This window comes from Ailuropoda melanoleuca, chromosome 6, assembly GCF_002007445.2.
Source record: "Ailuropoda melanoleuca isolate Jingjing chromosome 6, ASM200744v2, whole genome shotgun sequence".
NCBI classification, from domain to species: Eukaryota; Metazoa; Chordata; class Mammalia; order Carnivora; family Ursidae; genus Ailuropoda; species Ailuropoda melanoleuca.
In genome coordinates this window covers 14,602,940-14,615,120 of record NC_048223.1, presented here as the reverse complement: position 1 = coordinate 14,615,120, position 12,181 = coordinate 14,602,940, and the positions used below count along the sequence as shown (strand labels likewise).

General features: G+C 41.3%; 1 long non-coding RNA gene across 1 annotated transcript in view; it reads left to right on the top strand.

The window, feature by feature from the left end:
- Positions 1-12,181, top strand: part of LOC109490361 — a 40,673-nt gene continuing 28,492 nt past the window's right edge. The window contains exon 1 of the long non-coding RNA XR_002143690.2: positions 1-130. This is a non-coding gene — a long non-coding RNA (uncharacterized LOC109490361). The remainder of the gene's footprint in view (positions 131-12,181) is intronic.

Here is a 12,181-nt window from a genome sequence, read left to right as displayed (position 1 = left end):
GCTGACAGGTGGCAGGGGAGGCTGCCGCTTGTGTTGGTGTCAAGGACAGACCATTTGTTCTGGAGCAGACCAGAGAAGGGCTTCCAAGGGACTTCTCCAAAAGTAGAGACGCGAGCTATTTCCAGACCAGGTAACGCCACCGGCCTCTGGCCTCACCCCTGGAGCTCAGTGTAAACACCCAGGGAGGTTGGTAGAACGTTCTCTGGCTTTCAGAGCAAGAACAAACTCGCCTTCATAGTCATCTACAACACTTCTGAGCACCTCCTGGTGCCCAGACATTTTGCTGGACTTTGAGGACACCGGTAAACAGAAGGCAGTTTCTGCCAGGTGGGTTTACTCTCTCCCTGGGGAGTCTAGGTGTGCACATAAAGGGAGAAACAAAGCAAAACAGGGAGAGAAGCACATTACAGTTTGCAGGACCCCTTCATAGAATTCAGTGTATTATAAAAGGCATGAAAATAGACCTCCAGGTCTAATCTCTGTGGGTTTTCAAGAATCATCAAGCCCCATGCTGGTCTCTGATGATCTCTAAATACCCTACAGATATTCCTTCCCCCCCCCAGATTTACTGAGCTGTGATTGATTTTCAGCACTGTGCAAGCTTAAGGTGTATAGCATACTGATTTGACATACATACGTATCGTGTAATGATTACCACCGTAAGTTAACCATCCATCATCTCCTTTAGATATAGAAAAAGAAAAAGAAAAATATATTGTTTTCTTGTGCTGGGAACTCTTGGGGTTTACTCTCTTAACTTTTGTACTTACGTTACAGCAGTGTTAGCTGTAGTCAGTCATTACGCTGTATGTGAGACCCTGGTACTTATCTTCCAACCGGAAGTTTATAACTTTTGACCACCTTCCTCCAACCCACCCCCTCCCACCTCTGCTAACCATAGATCTGATCTTTTTTTCTAGGAGATTGTTTGTTTGTTAGGATTGTACAAACGAGTGAGGTCATACATTATTTGTCTTTGTGTGCTTTATTTCACTAGCACAATGCACTCAAGGTCCACCCGTGTTGTTGCAAATGACAGAATTCCCTGCTTTTTATGGCTAAATAATATTCCTCTGGGCATATGTGTGTGTGTATCTGTATATGAACCACAACTTCTTTATCCATTCATCTGTCCAAGGACACTTGGGCTGCTTCCGTGTCTTGGCTATTATTGTAAATAATGCTGGTATAGATATGGGGTGCAGAGATCTCCTTGACATAGTGTTTTCATTTCCTTTGAACATTGTCCCAGAAGTGGGATTGCTGGATCATATGGTATTTCTATTTTTAATTTTTTGAGGACCCTCCACATCATTTTTTCACAGTGGCTGCACCAGTTTGCATTCCCACCAGCAGCACACAAGGGTTCCCTTTTCTCCACATCCTCGCCAGCATTTATTTTGTCTTTTTGGTGCTAGCCACTCTAACAGGGGTGAGGTGATATCTTATTGTGGTTTTGATTTACATTTCCTTAACAATTAATGATGTTGAGTATCATTTCATGAACCTGTTGGCCACTCATTTTCTTTGGAAAAATGTCTATTCACACCATTTGCCCATTTTTTAAAATTTTAATTTGCTAATTTAGCTATTATCAGATATTTACACTGCTTCCAAGGTTGAATATATATATTTTTTTAAGTTGCAGAAACGGGGTGCCTGGGTGGCTCAGTTGGTTAGGAGTCTGACTCTTGATTTCAGCTCAGGTCACGATCTCAGAGTCATGAGATGGAGCCCTGAGTCAGGCTCCACACGGCGTGGAGCCTGCTTAAGAGTCTCTCCCTCTCCCTCTGCCCCTCCCCCCACTAACGTACACATGCACACATGTGCTCTCTCTCTACAAAAACACACATTTTTTTTAAATGCAGAAATCAACATAGGACTTTGGCTATTAAAGATAAAGAAATGAATGATTTTAACATTTCTATAAGGGAAACTAATTTCTAGTACTCTATCTGCACAGAACTATGTGATCCCAATCTGTTAGCATAAGATTCAAGTTTACCAATTATTACAAATAAATTTGCAGGGGCCCTTTGAGGAAACGTGTGATGCCAGCATAAGGGGCCAGCAGCAGCCATAATAGGAGGATTCTCTCATAAAAAGGCAAGAATGGGGTGCTTGGCTGGCTCAGTTGGAAGAGCTTGTGACTCTTAATCTCAGGGTCATGAGTTCAAGCCCCACATTGGGTGTAGAGATGACTTAAATAAATAAAACTTTAAAAAAAAAAGGCAAGGGTAAGTCAAGCACTAATGAAGATTTGATATTACTCCTCAGGAGAGCAGAGTCACCTGTTTGACATTCTAAGTGATGAAGCACTAACACACACACCTCACCGTCGGAGCTGGTGGGGCATGATGACTACAGCTGACCTGTTACGCTTACAGATCTAACGTTTTGCAGTTTGTGAGCAGGGATTTTCACTGAGTAGTCTTATCTCCAAAGTGAGGTCCTTCCTTAGAAAGGGTGCTCTGTCCCCAGAAGGACTGAGGTGGCAGTACCAGGGTGGATACGGTCCCCTGTCAGGACAAGGAGTCTTCAAGTAGATTAGAAAGCAGATATGATCTCTCCTTGGATATGCCCTTGTCTGGCCAGTTGACATTTTGACTTTGTTAAACCAAATTCCTGTTCTTCTTGAGACATCTTCTTTTTTTTTTTTTTTAAGATTTTATTTATTTATTCGACAGAGATAGAGACAGCCAGCGAGAGAGGGAACACAAGCAGGGGGAGTGGAAGAAGCAGGCTCATAGCACAAGAGCCTGATGTGGGGCTCTATCCCACAATGCCGGGATCACGCCCTGAGCTGAAGGCAGACGCTTAACCGCTATGCCACCCAGGCGCCCCTTCTTGAGACATCTTCTTGAAGTGCTAGTGGGATACGGTGCTGGGTAGCTGGAAATGAGTCTCTGTGTGCTGAGTATCTGTAGGACAGGGGCCTGGCACCCCAAGGCTGATGCTGCCACAGCCTCCCCTGTTCCCATGCCAGAGTACAGCACCCTATGTCCTGTCTGTGGTCCTTGGTAGGGTCCAGGGGGATTAGGAAATGACAGCCTTGAAAGGCTGGGAGCCCCACTTTTGCCCAATTTTAGTTAAACTATTCATTTTTTGCTATTGAGTTGTGTGAGTTCTTTATGTAATTTGAATATTAACCTCTTACCAGATATATGGTTTGCAAATATTTTTTTCCCATTCGGTAAGTTGTCTTTTCTTTTGCTGATGATTTCCTTTGCTATGCAGAAGTTTTTTAGTTTGATGGAGTCCCACTTACTTATTTTTTAATTTTTTTCCTTATGATTCCAGTGTCCGATCCAAAAGTCTTTGCCAAGACCCATGTCAAGGAGTTTTTCCCTATGTTTTCTTCTAGGAGTTTTATAGTTTTCAGTCTTACATTTAAGTCTTTAGTCCCTTCAGGTTAATTTTTGTAAGCAGATTTAAGAAATGGGTCTAGTTTCATTCTTTCACTAATATCCAATTTTCCCGGCACCATTTATTGGAGAGATTATGTCTTCCCCATTGAGTATTCTTGGCTCTCTTGTCAAATATTAATCAATTGTATATGCGTGGGTTCACTTCTGGGCTCTAAATTCTGTTCCATTGGTCTATGTGTCTGTTTTATGCCAATACCATACTGTTTTTATTACTATAGTTTTATAATATAACCTCAAATTAGGAAGTGTGATGCTTCCTACTTGTTCTTTCTCAGAATTGCTTTGGCTATGCAGTCTTTTGTTGTTCCATATAAATTTTAGGATTGTTTTCTCTGCTTCTGTAAAAAATATCATTGGAATCATGATAAGGATTGCACTGAATCTATGGATGGCCTTGTGTAGTATACACATTTTAACAATATGAATTCTTCCAATCCATGAGCATGGGATACCTTTTGCTGTATTTGTGTCTTCTTTGATTCTTTTATCAACGTTTTCAGTGTAGAGATCTTTCACTTCCTTGGTTAAATTTATTCCTAGCTATGCTATTGTTTTGATGATATTGTACCACAGATATTCTTTCATAAACTCTTACATCATCTTTTTTGTTTTGATAAATGGCAAAAGAGGATGGTGCCTCTTTGGGGCAATTCTGGCATCTTATCTAGGGTTGCTGGACTTAAATAAAATACAAGATGTCCAGGTAAATTTGAATTTCAGATAAGTGATGAATAATTTTTTAGTAGAAATGTGTCCCACATATTACATCAGACGTACTTCTAAAAAATTATCAGGTGGGACACCTGGGTGGCTCAGTCAATTAAGCGTCTGGCTCTTGGTTCGGCTCAGGTCATGATCTCAGGGTAATGTGATCAAGCCCTGCATTGGGCTCCATGCTCAGCATGGAGTCAGCTTGAGAGATTTTCTCTCACTCTCCCTCCGCTCCTCTTCTGTTGCTCATATTCTCTCTCTCTCTCTCTCTCTCTCTCCCTCTCTCTTAAATAAATAAACAAATAAATAAAATCTTTTTAAAAATTATCAGACAACCCGAATCATAATCAGTGAGAAACACTTCATACTCACATTCTGCACAGCTTTCTGACCTCAAGTGATTCATGAAGATTTGTCCAGAATTTCTAGCTCGGATATCACAACAAAGGGAAGGGGTGACCCAGGCCATGTTCTTACCCAGTCTTGATTGAAAACCTAGCCTCCTGACACAACAGCACAGCGGGTCCAATCCATTCAAGAAATTAATCTGCTAGTTGAGTGAAGAAAGCATACTACTTTCTCAGCTGAAGGGACTGGCTTAATTGGATCATATAGACCAGTTATTTTGAACAATAGGTTGAGCAGGAATTGGAGTAGATCCCAGCATAGATGTGCCGTGCTGCAAAATCAACAGAAAACCCAACTTTCCCTGTCATGTCCAAGAGAAAATAGTCTGTTTTCTCCTTCTCCTGAAAGTGAAAGACAATTCACACCATAAGGAGTCAAGCTTTCAGTGTAACTTTGGGATTGAAGACAAAAGATATGTTGCATTTTAGGAGAATGGGCTTTGCAAAGAGGATAAGCCATAAACTCCTGAATTTCTCTGGACAAGCAATAGGTATTTTGGCTTTTTTATTGTTGTTTCATTTTGTTTCTACAGCTAAAGTTCTTATTGATGACCTACCTAAATGAGGTTCACAATTTTTAATTAAAAAGCCTACTTGGCAGGGGTGCCTGGGTGGTGCAGTTGGTTAAGTGTCTGCCTGTTGATTTTATCTTATTATTTTTATTTTTTTAAGATTTTATTTATTTATTTGACAGAGAGATACAGCGAGAGAGGGAACACAAGCAAGGGGAGTGTGAGAGGGAGAAGCAGGCTTCCCGCAGAGCAGGGAACCCGATGCAGGGCTTGATCCCAGGACCCTGGGATCATGACCTGAGCCGAAGGCAGATGCTTAATGACTGAGCCACCCGTGCCCCTGCCTGTTGATTTTAGCTCAGATCGTATTCTCAGGGTCATGAGATCAAGCCCCACCTCTGGCTCTGTGCTCAGCACAGAGCCATTTGGGATTCTCTCTCCCTCTCTCTCTCCCTCTGTCCCTCCCCACTGCTTGCTCTCTCTCTCTTTCTCTCTCTCTCATATAAATAAATCTAAAAAAAAAAAAAAAGCCAGCTTGGCAAACCTGACTAGATAATTAAGACAAGATGTCACCAATTCCCTTTATGTCAGTATTGCTATGGGTACTTTGAGAGGGAAACAAAAGGGCAGGAATCAATAGACCAGTGGTAGATTAAGCACCTCATCATTTAGTTACTAGTGACCAAGAGAAAATAGGCAAGAGAAACAGGTAGGGTAATAACTGTCAGGGGAAGTGAAATTGTGGTTTTACGTATTGTTTGGGGAATTTAATCTTAGCAGTTCACCTTCATGCTCAGTAGTGGAAAACTCTCTCCTCTCCAAGATTAAATCCTCTTCCTCAAAAAACAGTTATACAGCCTCTGTTCCACATCAACATCATGCTAGGTGCCAAGGATATGGAGAAGTACAAAATGTAGACCTGCCTTTAAATAATCCAGATCAGCACTGTCCAATAGAAATAGAATCCAAGCCATGTATGTAATTTTAAATTTTCTAATAGCCACATTTTTAAAAGGGTCAAGGAGAAACAGGTGAAACTAATTTTAACAATACATTTTACTTACCTCAATATACTCCAAGTCCTATGATTTCAGCATATAATTGACATTTTAAAATTATCATAAAGATATTTTAGATTTTTTTTTGTACTATGTCTTCTAATCAGGCTTATAGTTTGCCCTTATACTCCATCTCAATTTGGATACTAAATTTTCTTCAGATTACTTGATCCATATTTAGATTTTAAAATTTATAGTTGAGGGATGCCTGGGTAGCTCATCAGTTAAGCATCTGCCTTCGGCTCAGGTCATGATCCCAGGGTCCTGGGATCCAGCCCCACATCAGGCTCCTTGCTCAGCAGGGAGCCTGCTTCTCCCTCTGCCTGCTGCTCCCCCTGCTTGTGCTCATGCCCTCACTCTCTCTCTCTGACAAATAAATAAATAAAATATTTAAAAAATTATAGTTGAAAAAGTAGATTCACAAACCCAAGTTATTCCAATCATACTTAAAATTTTTTTCAGTAACCGAATTGAGGACCAAAATATTGTTCTCCTTTGATGTTTATATTTTTTCCTTTGATCTATATTAACAAAACTGGTTCATCTTTTTTAGAAGAGTTTATTGGCTTTGAGGCAAAAGCATGTTGGTTTCAAAACCACACTTGTCCAAGTTAGGTAAATTCACTAACTCTTGTGTCCATTCAATGTTAGTAGCATCATATTTAAGAAAGTATTGGATATATCTGAAAATCAACTCTAAATTTATAAATATCAAAAAAACACCTTTTCTAATTTTTCTTGTTTTAGAGGACAAATATTTTATACTGCTTTTATTTTTAATTTTTTAGATAATTAAAATTAAATAACATTTAAAATTCATTACTTCAGTCACACTAGCCACATTTCAAGAGCTCAATAGCTGCATGTGGCTGGCAGCTACTGCTTGGACAAAGCAGATAAAGTTTGAGTAGAGGTGGGTGAGATGTATAGTTTGTGAAAACTACTGAGATGTTTGCAAGCTTATTTGTGGGAAGTCCTGCTTCCACCTCCTCAGATATATGTGAAATGCTTGGCTGGTGGGTATCCCAGAGTATCCTAGGCAGGTGTAAATAGAATGGCCACCATTCCAACAGTTGCACAGGCATCCACATGGCTCAAGTAATCCTTCTGCTCGACAGAACTGCTTCTCACAACCAGCAATTTTGGAAGGAGCTCCCCTCACAGAGCACTTAAGCCTTCTGTGACTAAACCTTTTGTCTCATGCCACATCCCACTCCTTTCCTTGACCCCCTAAAACCAAGCCCTGGAAGGGGTGAGCTGAGTCAAAATTGGTCACCATGATCTCACCTCTAGCCCCCTCTTGCTCAACTGAATTGTTCTGCCAGTCCCTTCTCTCCCTTGTAGTGAATTTCTCTCCAAGATTCCATAGATTCTCCCTTAATCCAGCTTCATCAAGACTCACCCCCAACCATTTCAGTTCCTCAGACATATATGAATCCCATATTTGGACTGAATTCATATTCTGTCCTCAGCCCCATGCCAGTTGGACATATGATCAGGTGTCTGTTTCAAAGTTCCTAAATATCTCCTAGGTTTTAAGAAACTCCTGAATTATCAGTAATAACTGTGGGCTAATCTCCCCAGAGTATAAGAGGGACATCCAGGGGGTAGTGTGATCCAGTTCCACAGGCTAGTCTACTGGTCTCAGTTGGTCCCAGCCTGAGGGTCCCATTGTATACTATGTTCATGAAACTTAAGGCATCACTGATTATAAGATGTACCATCACTGGATGTAACACTAGGAAATAAAACCACTTCAAATGGAAATCTACTAGGAGACCTCAGATTCAGCTGAGACACTAAAGGCCTTAGGAGAGGAGTAAATGAGAAATTTATGGAAAAGAAATAGCAGAAAAGGAACATGTAGAGTGGGGTAAAGGAAGTTGCATGTTTCAACTTTGCCACTGGGGGGAGAGAGGGAAAATTCTTCCCTAATCATTTGAACCCCAAGTTGGTTCTCATGCAGGCTGTGGGACTACTTGTGCAGTTCAAAAACCTCAGAGAATTTCGTCTAAAGTGCTCTCATATTACTGAGTTCCCAGGCAGAGGCAGAGCCCAAAGCTTATATAATTTGGGGCCATCTTTTAAAAAAAATGAATACAAAATAACTTATTCTTGCAAATTTTACAAAAATACATCATATGAAGTTGTGACTACAGCCCCTTGCCGGGCTTCGGAAGAGATGCACAAAGGAGGGACCCTGAAGCTTTAGTTTCATTGGCTCCAGGTAAACTGTCTCTGCTTCCAAGAAACTGGCAGAAGCAAACAGAAATCCTCTGCGAACAAACCCAATTTTAATCCCACTGGACAGCAATAACACACCATCAACTGTTTTCATACCCTAATTTCAGAGATGTTCAAGCATGAAACAATGTGCTTTTAGGATCAGTGATCAAAGAAATTTGGTACTTTACAAAGGAAAATGGTAATGTAAATTTTGGCCCTGGTCTGGCTGAAACAATAACAACAACAACAACAACAACAAAGATGATGATGATGGTGATGACGGTGATTATGATGATGATAATGATTTGACGGCTACCATTTATCAAGCTTCTACAGTGTGCAAGCCCCCTATAAATGTTTTTCTCTGCCCCTATGAGAGCTTAGTGCCACCACAAAAGACCTGATGATGCAGGGTGCTGTTTGCTACCATATCCACAATTAGCTCACCTATTTGGTGAGTGCATAAGTCAGCTGGGTCATGGAGAATACTTGCAGATTATCACAAAGTAATCAAATGGTGGGGTGAATCACAGCAAGATTTCAGAGGTCATATTTTTACTGGAGCAAATCTACACAGCTCTGGCCCCTGCTGTGCCACTACTGACCTAGCCAATGCTTTTCTCCCCGTCCTCTTCTGCCCCTCCTGGCAGGGACAACAGTATACCTTTACTGGACTGCCTCAGGCTATGTCAGCTGTCCTATACAAGGTCATTATGTAGTGTAGAAGGACCCATAGAACCAAGCCGATCCATTTCATATTTTCATCATGCTAAATGGACCTGTGGGCCTGAAGGAGCTAGCTAGCAAGTAGGTGCCTCAGTAAGGCACCTGCATGCCAGAGGATGGGAAATAAGCCCTGAGAACATTCAGAAGACTGCCACACAGGTAAAGCCTCTAGGGGTCCAATGATCTGGGGTTTTGGGGATAGACCTTCTAAAGTGAGTAGTGTATGTTGTAATTTATATCAGCCACCATGAGGAAAGAGGCACAAAGCTTGATTTTCAGAAGCAACACAAATCAATTCAGGCTGTGAACTATTAACTCAGTAACTCAGAAGACTACAAGGTTTTGGGTTTGGGGTATTTTTCTCTTTTCTTTTTTCTTTTTCTTTTCTTTTTACTTTGACATAATTTCAGATATAGAAGAGTTGAAAGAATAGTTAAGGAATTACCATATACCCTTCATCAGATTTCACAAATATTAACATTCTAGATAGATTTTTACCAGATTTAAACTTTGTTAACTTCAGAAGTATAAATGCTACAAAATTACCCCCAAAAAATTATCTTAAAGTTAAAGCATTTAAATGTCTTGTATACTTGGGGAAGAAGTTAAGATGGCGGAGCAGTAGGGGGACCCTTGGATTGCCTCATCCCCCAAACACAGCTAGATAATTATCAAATCATTCCAAACACCCAAGAAATTGATCTGAATGCTGAGAGAACAAACTGCAGAACTAGAGAGAGAAAAGAAGCCACATCATGGAAGGTAAAAAGTGCAGAACGTGATTCCAGGGAGAAAAGAATCACAGGTGCTGTGGAGGGGAGGGAGCCTTGATCTCAGAGAGAGGAAAGAGAGAGAAACAGAGAGAAAGTAGTGCACAGGGGATTACACAAGAGAAACACCTCTCCAAAACCATTGTCTAGCAAAACTAGAGCAGCTGATTGTCCCAAGTTTTTTACAAGCAGCAGAACCCAAAGTCTAAAGTTTTAGAAGTCTGCACCATCACCAGGGTGATGCCAGGTGGGCATAGCAGTGCTCCTGTGGGGAAGGAGGGTGGAGGTCCAGGAGAAGACAGTGTGCTCTGAGGACCCCCTAGGTTGTATGAGGAGAGACAGTTCCCCTTCTTGGAGTGGCATGGCCTCTCAGGAGACAAAAGGACTGGTAGCACCAACATGCTGTCCAGTTCCCAAGCATAGGAACAGAGACACCAGCTAAGGGTAATAAACCTTAGTGCCAGCTTTATGCTGTGCTTTATCATAAACTCTGAAATGCTGCACCGTAGTGTGACTGTTTTTCTGGGACAGAGTGGCAAACAGCAAAAGTGAGAAGAGATCCTTCCCCAGAGGATCAGAATGGGTCCACACCAGGCCAGGCTCCTAAAATTTGGAGTTCTGAAACCAAGCTGTGTGCCTGAGATAAAACACAGGAGTACTGTGCCACCCAGCAAATAGATGGCTCAGACAGACGGGATGAAGGCAGGTATCTGATAGAAGCTGGGGACACAAGAGGGGTGACTGTTTACTCTTCTGTGAAGGCTTCCTGAAGAGTGGCAGCAGGAACTTCCCGCTCTGGGGTGGAAGAGCAGAGCAATGCCATTCCCCCCCACCCTCAGCCCATTAACACTGACAGACTTCAGTGAGCCACACAGCAACCCCCAGTGGAGACCAGAGCTGCTTACAGTGAGCCCCACCCCTCGGCACCCTGCAGGCACATTTCCACTAGGACAAGTCCCCCTGAGAATCAACGCAGCAGGCCCTTCCCCCAGAAGACCAGCACAAACCCCTTATTTACACCAAGTCTACTGATCATAGAGTGGTGCAAAGCTTCAGCTCTAGGAGAAACAGGATCTAGATTCTTTTTTTTGGGGGGGGAACCTCTTCTTAATATAGCCATTACTTTAAGGAGCAGGAATATAACAGGCTTTCCTAACGATCACAAAAACAAAAGAAACAAAACAAAAAACAGTGACCTAGACAAAATGATGATATGGAGGAATTCACCCCAAAAGAAAGAACAGTAAGGAGTAACAGTCAGGGATTTCATCAATATAGATATAAGTAAGATGTCTGAACCAGAATTTAAAACAACAACTATAAGGATATTAGCTGGGCTTTAAAAAAGCATAGAAGACACTAGAGAATCCCTTACTGCAGAGATAAAAGAACTAAAAACTAGTTAGGCCAAAAAATAAAAATGCTAATACTTGAGATGCAAACCGGAATGAATGCCATGACAATGAGGATGGATGAATCAGAGAAACGAATCAGTGATATAGAAGATAAAATTATCAAAAATAATGAACTGAAAAGAAGAGGGAAAGAAAGGTATTGGAACACAAATGTAGACTTAGGGAACTCAGTGACTACATAAAGTGTAATAACATTCTAATCATAGGAATCTCAGAACAGAAGAGAGAGAAAAAGTGGCAGAAGATTTATTTGAGCAAATTATAGCTGAAAACTTCCCTAATCTGGGGAAGAAAACATACATCAAAATCCAAGAGGCACAGAGAACTCCCATTAAATTCAACAAAAGCTCACCATCACCACGACATAACATAGTCAAATTCACAAAATACACAGACAAGGAAGGAATCCTGAAAACAGCAAGGGAAAAATGTCCTCAACCTACAAGTGAAGACAGATCAGATTCACAGCAGATCTGTCTACAGAAACTTGCCAGAAGAGGGTGGCATGATATAGTCAACATGCTGAATGATAAAAATATGCAGCCAAGATTACTTTATCAATCAAGGCTGTCATTCAGAATAGAAGGAGAGATAAAGAGTTCCTCAGACAAACAAAAGCTAAAGGAGTTCTTGACCACTAAACCAGACCTGCAAGAAAAATTAAAGGGGACACTTTAGGTGGGGGAAAAAAGACCAAAAGCAACAAAGACTGGAAAGGAACAGAGAACATCACCAGAAAAAACAACTTTACAGGTAATAACACAATGGAACTAAATTCATATCTATCAATAATCACTCTGAATGTAAATGGACTAAATGCTCCAATCAAAAGACCAGGTATCAGGGCACCAGGGTGGCTCAGTCGTTAAGCATCTGCCTTCGGCTCAGGGCGTGATCCCGGTGTTATGGGATCGAGCCCCACATCACG